Genomic DNA, 11,366 nt, shown 5'->3' with positions numbered 1-11,366 from the left:
GGCAGGAGAATCGCTTAAACCCAGGGGACGGAGGTTGCAGGGAGCTGAGATCGAGTCACTGCCTCCAGCCTAGGTGACAGAGCGAGAGTCCATCTCAGGAAAAAAAAGAAAAAAAAAAAAAAAGCAATGCCTACCTTGCAAGGCTGCTGGGAAAATCAAATATGCCAATAGATGTGGACAAGCCCCACACAGAGAACGGAAAGCTGCCTGCATAACTATTATATTAGAGGGTTTGGACAGACTAGGGAGCTATCGTACCTGCATTAAAGGTCAAACTTTGGGGCATCTACGAGACCCATCACAGTCTGGCCTCAAATAAGTGTTCCCATCGTACCTCTCCTGAACAACTGTGACTCACCCACTGTCCCCCTAAACATGCCCTTCCCTGCAGGCTGCCCAGGACACACTTTTCCTACTCAGTCTGAAACCCACCTACTCGTCCTTCCAGGTCTTGCTCAAACAGCACCTTCAGGGGAGCCGTCCCTCCCCTCATCCCCAACTCTCCCGGTGAGAAGTGGGGCTCCCCTTCTAAACTCCAGAACCCTCCACCCTGCATTCCAGGCGTTTCATTCGCAATGGCCTGGTACAAATCCTGACCCGATATTGGTAAGTATTTGACCTTGCACAATGCGTGGAGTGTCACAGAGACCGTGGTCGGTGATAAAGGTGCAATCGGCGTTGCCCTCTGCTGTCATCGTTCACAGAGATTCTCCACAAGGGCCGGTCTCCCAGCTTGATGGTGAATGGGGAGCAGGTGAAGTTGACACACATACCCCAGAGAGCACAGCCCTGAACGTCCACACATGGCAAACACACAATCCCGTGTGTAGTATTTGGATGCACTCTACCTTGTTACAACTGGAGTTCAGACAATTGGATTATGTATTCCTCACATAAACTTTGAAGTGGGGTTAGCTGGATCTGCATGCAATGATACACGCTAAGCTTCAGCTTTTCTGGGAAAGCATAATCACGTCTCTGTAAGCAAAGAAAAACACAAGTCTGAGTGAGCAGCTGTTTCCAACAGCAACATGATGGGGACACTCTACTGCCGTAGTGCAAGTCACATGCAAACGCTTCCAAATCCAACCCCTGCTCTCACTAGCCCTGTGACCTCGGAAGTCCCTTAACCTCCCGAACTTTGGTTTCCCCGTTTCTTTTTTTTTTTTTTTTTTTTTTGAGACGGAGTCCCGCTCTGTAGCCCAGGCTGGAGTGCAGTGGCCGGAACTCAGCTCACTGCAAGCTCCGCCTCCTGGGTTTACGCCATTCTCCTGCCTCAGCCTCCCGAGTAGCTGGGACTACAGGCGCCTGCCACCTCGCCCGGCTAGTTTTTTGTATTTTTTAGTAGAGACGGGGTTTCACCGTGTTAGCCAGGATGGTCTCGATCTCCTGACCTAGTGATCCGCCCGTCTCGGCCTCCCAAAGTGCTGGGATTACAGGCTTGAGCCACCGCGCCCGGCCGTTTCCCCGTTTCTTTTGAGATGTTTATTGACCACCTGCTATATGCTTGGTCCTATGATAATGGCTAAGAACACAGAAGAATAAACTAAAACTATAGACCTCCCCACTCGACAAAGAGCTCACAGTGCGGAAAATGTGTGTTCAGTGGAGAGAGGGAAGCAGAGGTTGCCCTGGAAATGGAGAAGTAGGACCCCTGACCCAGTGGGAGATTCAGGTAAGAGGAGAACGCAGAAAATCAACCATGAAAGGAGAAGAGGCATTTTCTGGGGGAACAAAGGCATAGAGGGCAAGGCAGGCTCAGCAGCGGGAACAGCACTGGCAGAGGCAAGGCTGCAGGAACAGCACTGTGTGTGCAGAGGCCGCTGCACCAATGCTTGGATGCTGCCGAGAAGTGTCTGTTTCATGCTTGTTGTGCTGCCCAGTCCCTGAAGCAGTGCCCAGTGCATGGCAGGTGCTCTGTACACACCGAGGGGAGCAGTGGAGAGGGCCAGTGGGCTGGCATCTGTCCTGGGGTAGTAGGAGGCTATTAGGACTTTGACCAAGTTAGAAATGGTTCCAGACTGGTATTTGAGAAAGGGGACCCCAGCTGCAGGGAGAGGCAGGAAAGTGAACATGAATACTGCAGTCTCCAGGCGAGGGCAGAGGATCCAGACAGGCCGGGAGGGGAGCAGCAGGAAGACGGGCAGGAGGCAACTCAGGAGCACTGGGATGGGGTGGCGGTGGAAAGGGGGCCAGGGGCCATCCACGTCTCAATTCTCAAACTCCACAGGTGAGATTCGGCTCCTGTTCCACCACTGCAGCTTTGACTCCACCGTACTCCAGTGGCTTGTGGGCCTGTCCTCCCATGGGCCTGTCCACTCGCTGAGGGCAGGGCCTACAGCTGAGATGCTCCTGCTGTGTCCCCAGAGTTGCACAGAGCAGGTCCTCACTCGTGTGGGGAGAGCCCAGGAGCACCAGGCTGGCAGGGGCAGGGGGAGGCGGGGTGTGGAGGAGCCCCCAGGGGGTTGGTTTGGGACAGGTTGACCTTGCAGAACTGTGGACATCTAAATGGGCCATCCTGAAAGCGGTGTGTGCATCTGTGTATGTGCATGTGTGTAGTGTGTGTGTTTAGTAACTGTGTGCTGTCATGTTTAGGCCTGAGCCTTTCTCCCTTCTCTCGTGCTGGGAAAGGGAGGGAGAATTGTAGACAAAGCCAGAACGCAGATACAATGGGGATGGTGATACAGACTCTGGGGAATAGACACCAGGGAACAAGCCCTTCACCATCCACAGTGAGAATGGTCACGTGATGGGGTCCCAGCAAACAGCACAGGTGCTGTGAACATCACCGTTAACCATGCCACAGGTGGGCCGCCTCATCAAATGCCCCTGGCTTGCTCAGGCAGCCCCCTCCTGTCCTAATCAGCTATCAACCCATTTATGAAAAGTTGGTTTCCCTTTAAAATATGAATAACTAGGCCGGGCGTGGTGGCTCAAGCCTGTAATCCCAGCACTTTGGGAGGCCGAGACAGGTGGATCACAAGGTCAGGAGATCGAGACCATCCTGGCGAACACGGTGAAACCCCGCCTCTACTAAAAAACACAAAAAACTAGCCGGGCGAGGTGGCGGGCGCCTGTAGTCCCAGCAACTCGGAGGCTGAGGCAGGACAATGGCGTAAACCCGGGAGGCGGAGCTTGTAGTGAGCCAAGGTCCGGCCACTGCACTCCAGGCTGGGCGACAGAACGAGACTCCGTCTCAAAAATAAATAAATAAATAAATAAATAAATAAATAAATAAAATAAAATATGAATAACTAAGAGGAAGACACGTGTTGTCAAACACGTAACTGTCTGGGCTCACGTTAGATGGTGCAACCTCTACCTGCTGAGTTCATGTAGACAGTGCAAGTTCTGAGCTCAGTCTCGCAGGGCTTTGGAGGGTGCAATGGCAGCTCTCAACACTGGCCACCAGTAAGACCCATGCGGAAAGTTTGGACAAACCCCTATGGCCAGGCCCTGCCCTCAACTGCTCAGAACATCTAAGGGGCTGGGGTGTGGGCAGCGGAGGATCCAGCGGCGCCCCCAGGTGACTCGGATGTGCAGCCAGACACCGCTGCTGGGCTAATGCTGTATTTTGTCATTTGTGAAACGAACGTAATGACACTTCCTCCTGAATGAGGAAAACATTGGGCTCCCCTCCATAAGCACTTACTGCGTGCCTACTCTGTGCTGGTTCCCGTGGTGCCTACCAGTGCTGGCACACAGTGGGGCTGAACACACGTGGTGAGTTCAGACCTGCACTGACCTGGACCTGGCTCAGCACCTACAGGCTGGGTAACCCTGGGCCCCTTGCTGAACCCTGTGGACGAATGTTCCCATCACCTGGCCCTGTCGCTGACACACAAAGTGACAGAAGTACCATGAGTATTTGACGAATAAAAGCATAAAGGTTAAATTCCACTGCCCACTGATCATGGCCAACCTATGCAATGGGCTGCCAGTCAGCAGAGATTCGCTAACCCCACATGGAGTACAGCACACACTGTGATACCACTTCACAAAGTCCAGGAGCAGACAAAGCACAGGTAAGTAAGAAAACCACACAGAGGATCACCGCAGGGTGCACACCACGTGCAGGGTGCTGTACTCCCTGGGGGTCCCTGGGGCCATCTTGGTGGCACCCTGTTCCTTCAGCTGGTGGGACAGAGCTGTTCATGTTATAGTGATTAGATATATTCTTTGTAAATATGAGATATTTTATCAGGAAAAAACAAAACATCAGTGGTCTCATCTCTTTTTGGAATTCTACTGTGTCTAAAACAATTGCCCAACTGCAGATATCAAGCAACTGTCTTAGACTCCAATCCCCAAGAAAACTGCCTAAATCTAGAAAATGCCGGACTGAGGAAGAACGATAAAAAGATGGGAAAGGGGCGTGTTCCCTGGCTTCCTTTGTTGCCCCACAGCCTGGAGGCCTGACGGTGAGAAGGGCCTTCCACTCTAGGCAATGCCTGCTCTGAATAGCCCCTAAGGAGCCATTGAAGAAAATTCAGCCGGGCATGTTGGCTCATGCCTGTAATCCAGCACTTTGGGAGCCTGAGGCAGGCGGATCACCTGAGGTCAGGAGTTCAAGACCAACATGGCCAACATGGTAAAACCCCATCTCTACTAAAAATACAAAAACTAGCCAGGCGTGGTGGCAGACGCCTGTAATCCCAGCTACTCAGGAGGCTGAGGCAGGAGAATCACTTGAACCCGGGAGGCAGAGGTTGCAGTGAGCCAAGACTATACCACTGCACTCCAGCCTGGGCAACAGAGCGAGACTCAGTCTAACAAAAAAAAGGAAATTCTAGGAAGCCAGGGCTGAGGAAGGACGTCGGGAACCTGTTGCTCCTGCTGGCAGCTCAGAGCTGCACGGCCGAGCAGCCACACTCACTTGCGACATTCTCTTCCTCCTGGGTATGAAGAAAGACAGGAAGCTGTGGTCTGGCTGCCGCTATGTGCTTGGTCAGGGAGGAAGGGGACAGGTGTGAGAACTATCTTAACCCATCCGGACTGGGAATCAAGGCAAACAAAAATAGACAACTGACAGTAAATAGGCAGAAAGGGGGAAGTTAGGTATGAACGCCACTCACCCAGGGCCCAGGAGGGAAGCTCGGACCTCCCAAGGTTATTGAAAGGCACTCTGCACCTGCGGCCTGCTGCCCTGGATGCCCTGCCCCCTCGTCCTCCGTGGCCAACTCCAACTTGCCTTTCATCGACTCAGATACCAACTCCTCCAGGAAGCCCTCTCTCACCTGCCCCCCTACTTCCTCCATCCAGGCTGTGCTGCCCCCCACACCTCTCAGAGCCTCCTCATGTTGCTCCTGACCATGACCATGTGGGGGGCAAACCCGTGTCCTTCATGCCTCTCCACAGCCCTGCCCTTGGGCCTCCAACTATGAACCAACCTGACCCCTCCCTTGTCCCCACTCCAGAGCCACCGCCAAGCCCCGACACATGGGCACTTCTCATGAGGTCCTTGTAGGAAGGGCACTGTCACTGGAGGCAGAAAGGCCTGGGTGCAAGCCCCGCTCCACCCTTCCCTGGCTGTAGGGTAGGGAGGTCGCCGCGCACACCTCAAGGGACTGTCGTGCAGAACAGGATGATGGGCAGGGCCTGCTGTTGGGTGGCGCTCAGTGACTGCCAGGCACCCCCTGCTCCCCCAGCCTCAGGCTTTCCCCCGGTCAAGACCCACTGGTTCTCTGCAAGGCAGGGCAAGGGCAGACATGGCAAGGGGCCACCCTAGTGGTGGTGACGATGGCTGCCGGTCACCTGAAGCTGGAGGCGTTCCGCATGTGTGCACATTCTCTTACCGATCTTCTCAGCAACCCTATAAACCCTATAACCCCATTTCACATATCAGGCACCTGAGGCTCAGCCAGGTCAGCCACATGGCCAGGAGCATGCAGTGGTGAGCGGGGGAGCAGAGGTGTACGCCTGGGAAGGTCCAACGCCAAAGTCCAGGCGCCAGGCACTCCAGGGAGGAACTGCTTCTCCACATGGGGCCAGAGCCTTCCCAGGCTGGACTTCCACTCCTGTCCCCCAAATAGGTCCTGCCCACCCTACCCCGTTGCCCCTGCTGCAGGTGGTTCTAAAGTTTGCTTGGGGCCAGGCACGGTGGCTCACGCCTGTCATCCCAGCACTTTGGGAGCGGGCGGATCATGAGGTCAGGAGATGGACACCATCCTGGCCAACATAGTGAAACCCCGTCTCTACTAAACTACAGAAAAAAATTAGCTGGGTGAGGTGGCCCGTGCCTGTAGTCCCAGCTACTCAGGAGACTGAGGAAGGGGAACCATTTGAACCCGGGAGGCGGAGGTTGCAATGAGCCAAGATCGTGCCACTGCACTCCAGCCTGGTGACAGAGCGAGACTCTGCCTCAAAAAATAAATAAATAAAATAAATAAATAAATAAATAAAGTTTGCTTGGTGTGCGACAAGACCTCCCATGCTGGAATCTTATAATTAGAAGGGATTTAAAACCGTCTGGCCAAACTCAGTCAACTCTAACTCCTCTGGGCCCAGCGAAAGTTCAAAGCCGCTTCCTCCGATTCATTCTCACAGCGCTTTGTGAACACCCCAGTGGGGCCCCAGTGGCGTAGATGCCGGGGCAGACCGGTGGCTTCCCTGTCTCACTGCACCCAGGCAGAGGCTTCTGCTGGGTCCTGAGTGCAGTGTGTAGCTAGGAGGCTTGGAGAGGACGCAGGGGCTCCCGGTCATCCAATGCCCAGATGGGGCTCAGGAACTCAGACAGAGCCCACAGGGCCAGGCTGCAAACGCCACATTCCCTCTGCCTTGGGCAGGAAAAATGCCTTCCCAAGAGCAGGGGCCACACCTTCTGAGGGCTCCCAAATCCCCCAGCCTCCAGGGGCCCGTGCAGGCCAGTCCCCAGCAGGGCACACTTTTTCCCAACAGCCCAGGACGGGTGTCTGCCACCCACCCCACAGGGCAGGGCATGACCTCCTGGAAGTGCTGGCCCAGCTACCAGGTGGTGAGGTTGGGGGCCAACCAGGCACCACAGGCCTTGACCACAGGCACCTCCCTGACCCCTGGGCCTGGCTCAGGCTGAACTCAAAGGCAGCAGGCCCCCAGGTAAAGGCAGGGCAGAGGCCTGGAGGCCAGCCACCACCCAGCCCTGTCACTCCTCTCCCATCCGACCATGGGCGGAGCCACCGACAGCCATCACCCAGGGATGTGTGTGTGTGTGTGTGAAAGAGAGAAAGAGGGACAGACAGAGAGGCAGAGGGAGATAGGAAGAAGGAAAGAGTTGGGGAGAGAGAGGGAGACAGAGACAGGGAGATAGCACAGTCTGTGGCTCCGTGGTAGGGGGTGCCAGGCAAGGGGGGCTCTCCTGAACATGAGTCACCTCTGAGTCCCCACTCACCCTTGACCCGCTGAGACGTCCTTTTCAAGCACCTGGAATCTTTCCAAGAAGTACACACACAGATCTCCACGGCGCCACCAGGAAAAGGAAGGAGCCGCACGTCCTCCCCCACGCATCTAGGAACCCTTCCCCAGGCAGAGGGAGGAGGCGGCAGGCCCCATCCCATCAAATCATGTGGAAAAGCCTGGTGGGGAGAGTTGGCTAAGGGTGGATTTGTTTAAAAACAGCAAAGGCCGGCCGGGCGCGGTGGCTCACGCCTGTAATCCCAGCACTTTGGGAGGCCGAGGCGGGTGGATCACGAAGTCAGGAGATCGAGACTATCCTGGCTAACATGGTGAAACCCCGTCTCTACTAAAAATACAAAAAACTAGCCGGGCGTGGTGGCGGGCGCCTGTAGTCTCAGCTACTTGGGAGGCTGAGGCGGGAGAATGGCGTGAACCCGGGAGGCGGAGCTTGCAGTGAGCCGAGATCACGCCACTGCACTCCAGCCTGGGAGCACAGCGAGACTCCGTCTCAAAAAAAAAAAAAACAGCAAAGGCCTTGGGACCCAGGTTTTCGCACCTGTGGGCTCCGGGCCGCAGTTTGTTTCAGGAGCTCTCCCACTCCCGCTAGGGAATCAGACCCAGAGGAGAGGGGTGAGGAGCCCGTGTTCTCTGGGCCCACACTGGTGACTGCACTGACACCCAGGCTGGGAACCTTCTCCCCTGCAGGTGGGGATGCCACAGGCTCCTCCACTCCCCATTCCCACCTTCTTCCACTCGCTCCAACTCCCCCAGAAGAGAGGGTCCCAGGAACCTGCAGGTGGCTCGGCAGCTCTCCTCCCAAACCCCGCTGCTCAGCCTCTACCTCCAGCTGTCCCCCACGGCCCTCACCCCTCCTCTGCTCCTCTCCTGCCCACCTTGCCCACTGGACTGACTGGTCGTCCTGGGGTCTCAGGTCAGCACCATCAGCACAGATTCTATTGACAGTGGAACTAGCGCCTTCCCAGTGAACACCCCACCCTCCTGGGCCATGCCTGTAAGCTGGGGCCAGGGCACCCCCTCGGCTTCATGCTGTCCCCTACCCCAGTGCTAAATTGGGGAACCACATCTCTATGCCAGCCAGCAGTGTGGTGGGGGACAATAAGGTCAGGGGCCAGACCACCTCCCACAGTGACCCCTGAGCCCTGAGGACTTCACCCCCTCCTGGGGCTCAGCATCCTAAGCCCAGACCCATCTCCTTCCCAAAACCTGCTCCCCGCAGAAAGAGGTCGCACCTCAGCAACCACAGCTGCCACCCTGGCTGACGGAGCCAGACACCTGGGTCAGCCCGGCCTCCTCATGCCACTGCTGGATGCAGGGCACTGGTCCAGTCTTCCCTGTCCCCACCGAAGATGAGCCCCTGCCTCTCAGGCCTGACCGCACTACATCCCTGCATCAGCCCAGCGCCTTGGGAAGCCAACACTGAGACACGATTAAACAGGCAGGAGCCGAATGACAGGCACCTGTGGGATAACTTGGGGATGGAGCTGGGGGCTGGGAGGGCCCTCGGAAGCTGGAAGGGAGTGAAGTGTCCCAATGTCCAAGTCTACCCAGAAACCCCGAATGCGACCTTATTTGGAAATAAGGTCTCTGCGATGTAATGAGCTGAGTGAAGATGAGGTCATCCTGGAATAGGGTGGGCCTCAGATCCAATGGCTCCTTATAAGAGGAGAAGCCAGCCAGAGGCACACACAGGGGAGACGAAGGCCGAAATTGGGAACATGCACAAACCAAGGGACACCGAGGATTTCCAGCCACCACCAGGAGAGGCAGGCATGCCTCCCCTCCCCCAGCCTGAGGGGAAGCCTGGCCCATTCACCTTCGCTTTGCACTCGACCCCCCTGCCCCCCACATGCCCATCGCTGGGAAGTCTGGGCTCAGTGCATCGTCTGTATTCAAAGCATTGTTTCAAGAAACGAGTGAGCAAATGAACTCAAATGTGTCCTGCTATTGTGTTGTTGCTGCATGAACCTCAGCAGAGCCATATGTTCATTCAGCAGCGGCCAGGACCTGCATCAGGCTCCAGAAAGCAAAGAAAAGCAGCAAGGCCCCGGGGCCAGGGGCCAGGTCCAGGAAAGGAGCCCCACCCAGCCAGGTGCAGGGTGCAGGTGAGGCTCTCACAGCCCCGGTGCCTCCCTGTGGACTCACGCTCACGGTCCTGCCCTCCCAGAGCTTGGGAGATGGCAGGGGTCTCTCCACTCTGCTTTCCTCTTCAACCCCCTGGTCTGAGTGCCAGGGCCTGGTGCTGCCCTTTGCTCCCTCTCCCATCCCCACTGCCACAGGCTTGGCACCCTCCTGCTCCCAGTCACCACAGCTCCACCCCCCACCCTGATGGAATAGCCTCTGGGCACAGGGCTCTGGATTACTCTAGTCCTGTGCTGCCTACACAGGAAATCAGCCACACAGGGTGTGTCCCAATGGAGCTGTGCTGTGGGTGTGAAATACACACGACGTCAAGGACTTGGCAGGAAAAAGAATAGAAAATACCTGGTTATTCATTTATGGATTGATCACATGTTGACATGATAATACTTTCAATACAGTGATTAGTAAAATATCATAGGAAAATTAATTTCACCAGCTTCTTTTTTTTTGAGACGGAGTCACACTCTGTCGCCCAGGCTGGAGTGCAGTGGCGCGATCTTGGCTCACTGCCATCTCTGCCTCCCAGGTTCAAGTGATTCTCTTGCCTCAGCCTCCCAAGTAGCTGGGACTACAGGTGCCCACCACCACACCCAGCTAATTTTTGTGTTTTTAGTACAGATGGGGTTTCACCTTGTTGGCCAGGCTGGTCACGAACTCCTGAGCTCAAGTGACCTGCCTGCCTTGGCCTCCCAAAGTGCTGGGATTATAGGTGTGAGCCACCGGGCCTGGCCTCTTTTTACTTTTTAAAATGTGGTTTCTAAAATTACATCTGTGGCTCGAATTCTATTTTTTTAAAACAATTTTATTTCTGATCATTATGAGTACCTGTACTTATATATGTATATGTGACACAGGCATGTGACACATAATGACCGCATGAGGGCAATTGGGGTGTCCGTCACCTCAAGCACACATCATTTCTTTGTGTTAGTAACATTCTAGTTCCACTCTTTTAGCTGTTTTTAAATATACAGTAAATTATTGTTGACTGTCTTCACCCTGTTGTGCTATCAAATACGAGACCTTATTTATCCTAAAGATATTTTTGCATCCATTAACCATCCCCATCCTGCAACCCTTCCCAGCCTCCGGTAACCATCCTTCTACTCTCTGTCTCCGTGCGTTCAGTTGTTTTCATTTTTAGCTCCCACATATGAGTGAGAACATACAAAATTTGTCTTTCTGCGCCTGGCTTATTTCACTTAACATATTAACCTCCAGTTCCACCCATGTTGTTGCAAATGACAGGATTTCAACGGATTCTATTTCTTTTGGACAGCGCTAGTCCACTTGTAATGAGTCTCTTGAAAAGGAGTCTGGAAGGCACCTCACCTCACATTAACTGAGTGCCTGTAAGTCAGGGATGCGGAGACACGTCAGTCAGGGTCCTGCCTTCTGGGTCCTCCCAAGGGGCCAGGTGACCTGCTCCAGGCTACACTCCAAGGCCAACGAGGGTGCAGGTTTTAGAAGCGGGTCTTGGGGCTTGCTAAGCATGGGCGTTGGTGTGTTCTTCTCAGAGAGGCTGGCATTCCGCCATGACTGACAGAGAAGCAAGGTTCCCCAAACCCAGACATTGGAGGAGGATTTACAAAAAGAGCTTCTATGGTTTTGTATTTACTATGGGGTTTTTCTTACAATCATCTTACAATTACGATGGGGTTTTTCTTACAATCATTTTCTTACAATAGCCCCTTACAAAGGGGACTATTTTTATTAACCACTTTTTAAAGACATGTAAATGAAGTGCCGAGTCAATCTGTAATTCTGCTTTCCCTTAATGTGAAATCTTTCTTTAGACTAAAACTTGTTTATGTAAAAGAAGGTTTACTGAAATA

This window comes from Papio anubis, chromosome 8, assembly GCF_008728515.1.
Source record: "Papio anubis isolate 15944 chromosome 8, Panubis1.0, whole genome shotgun sequence".
Classification (NCBI taxonomy): Eukaryota; Metazoa; Chordata; class Mammalia; order Primates; family Cercopithecidae; genus Papio; species Papio anubis.
The sequence above is the reverse complement of the archived record's forward strand: the minus strand, read 5'-3'. Positions refer to the sequence as shown.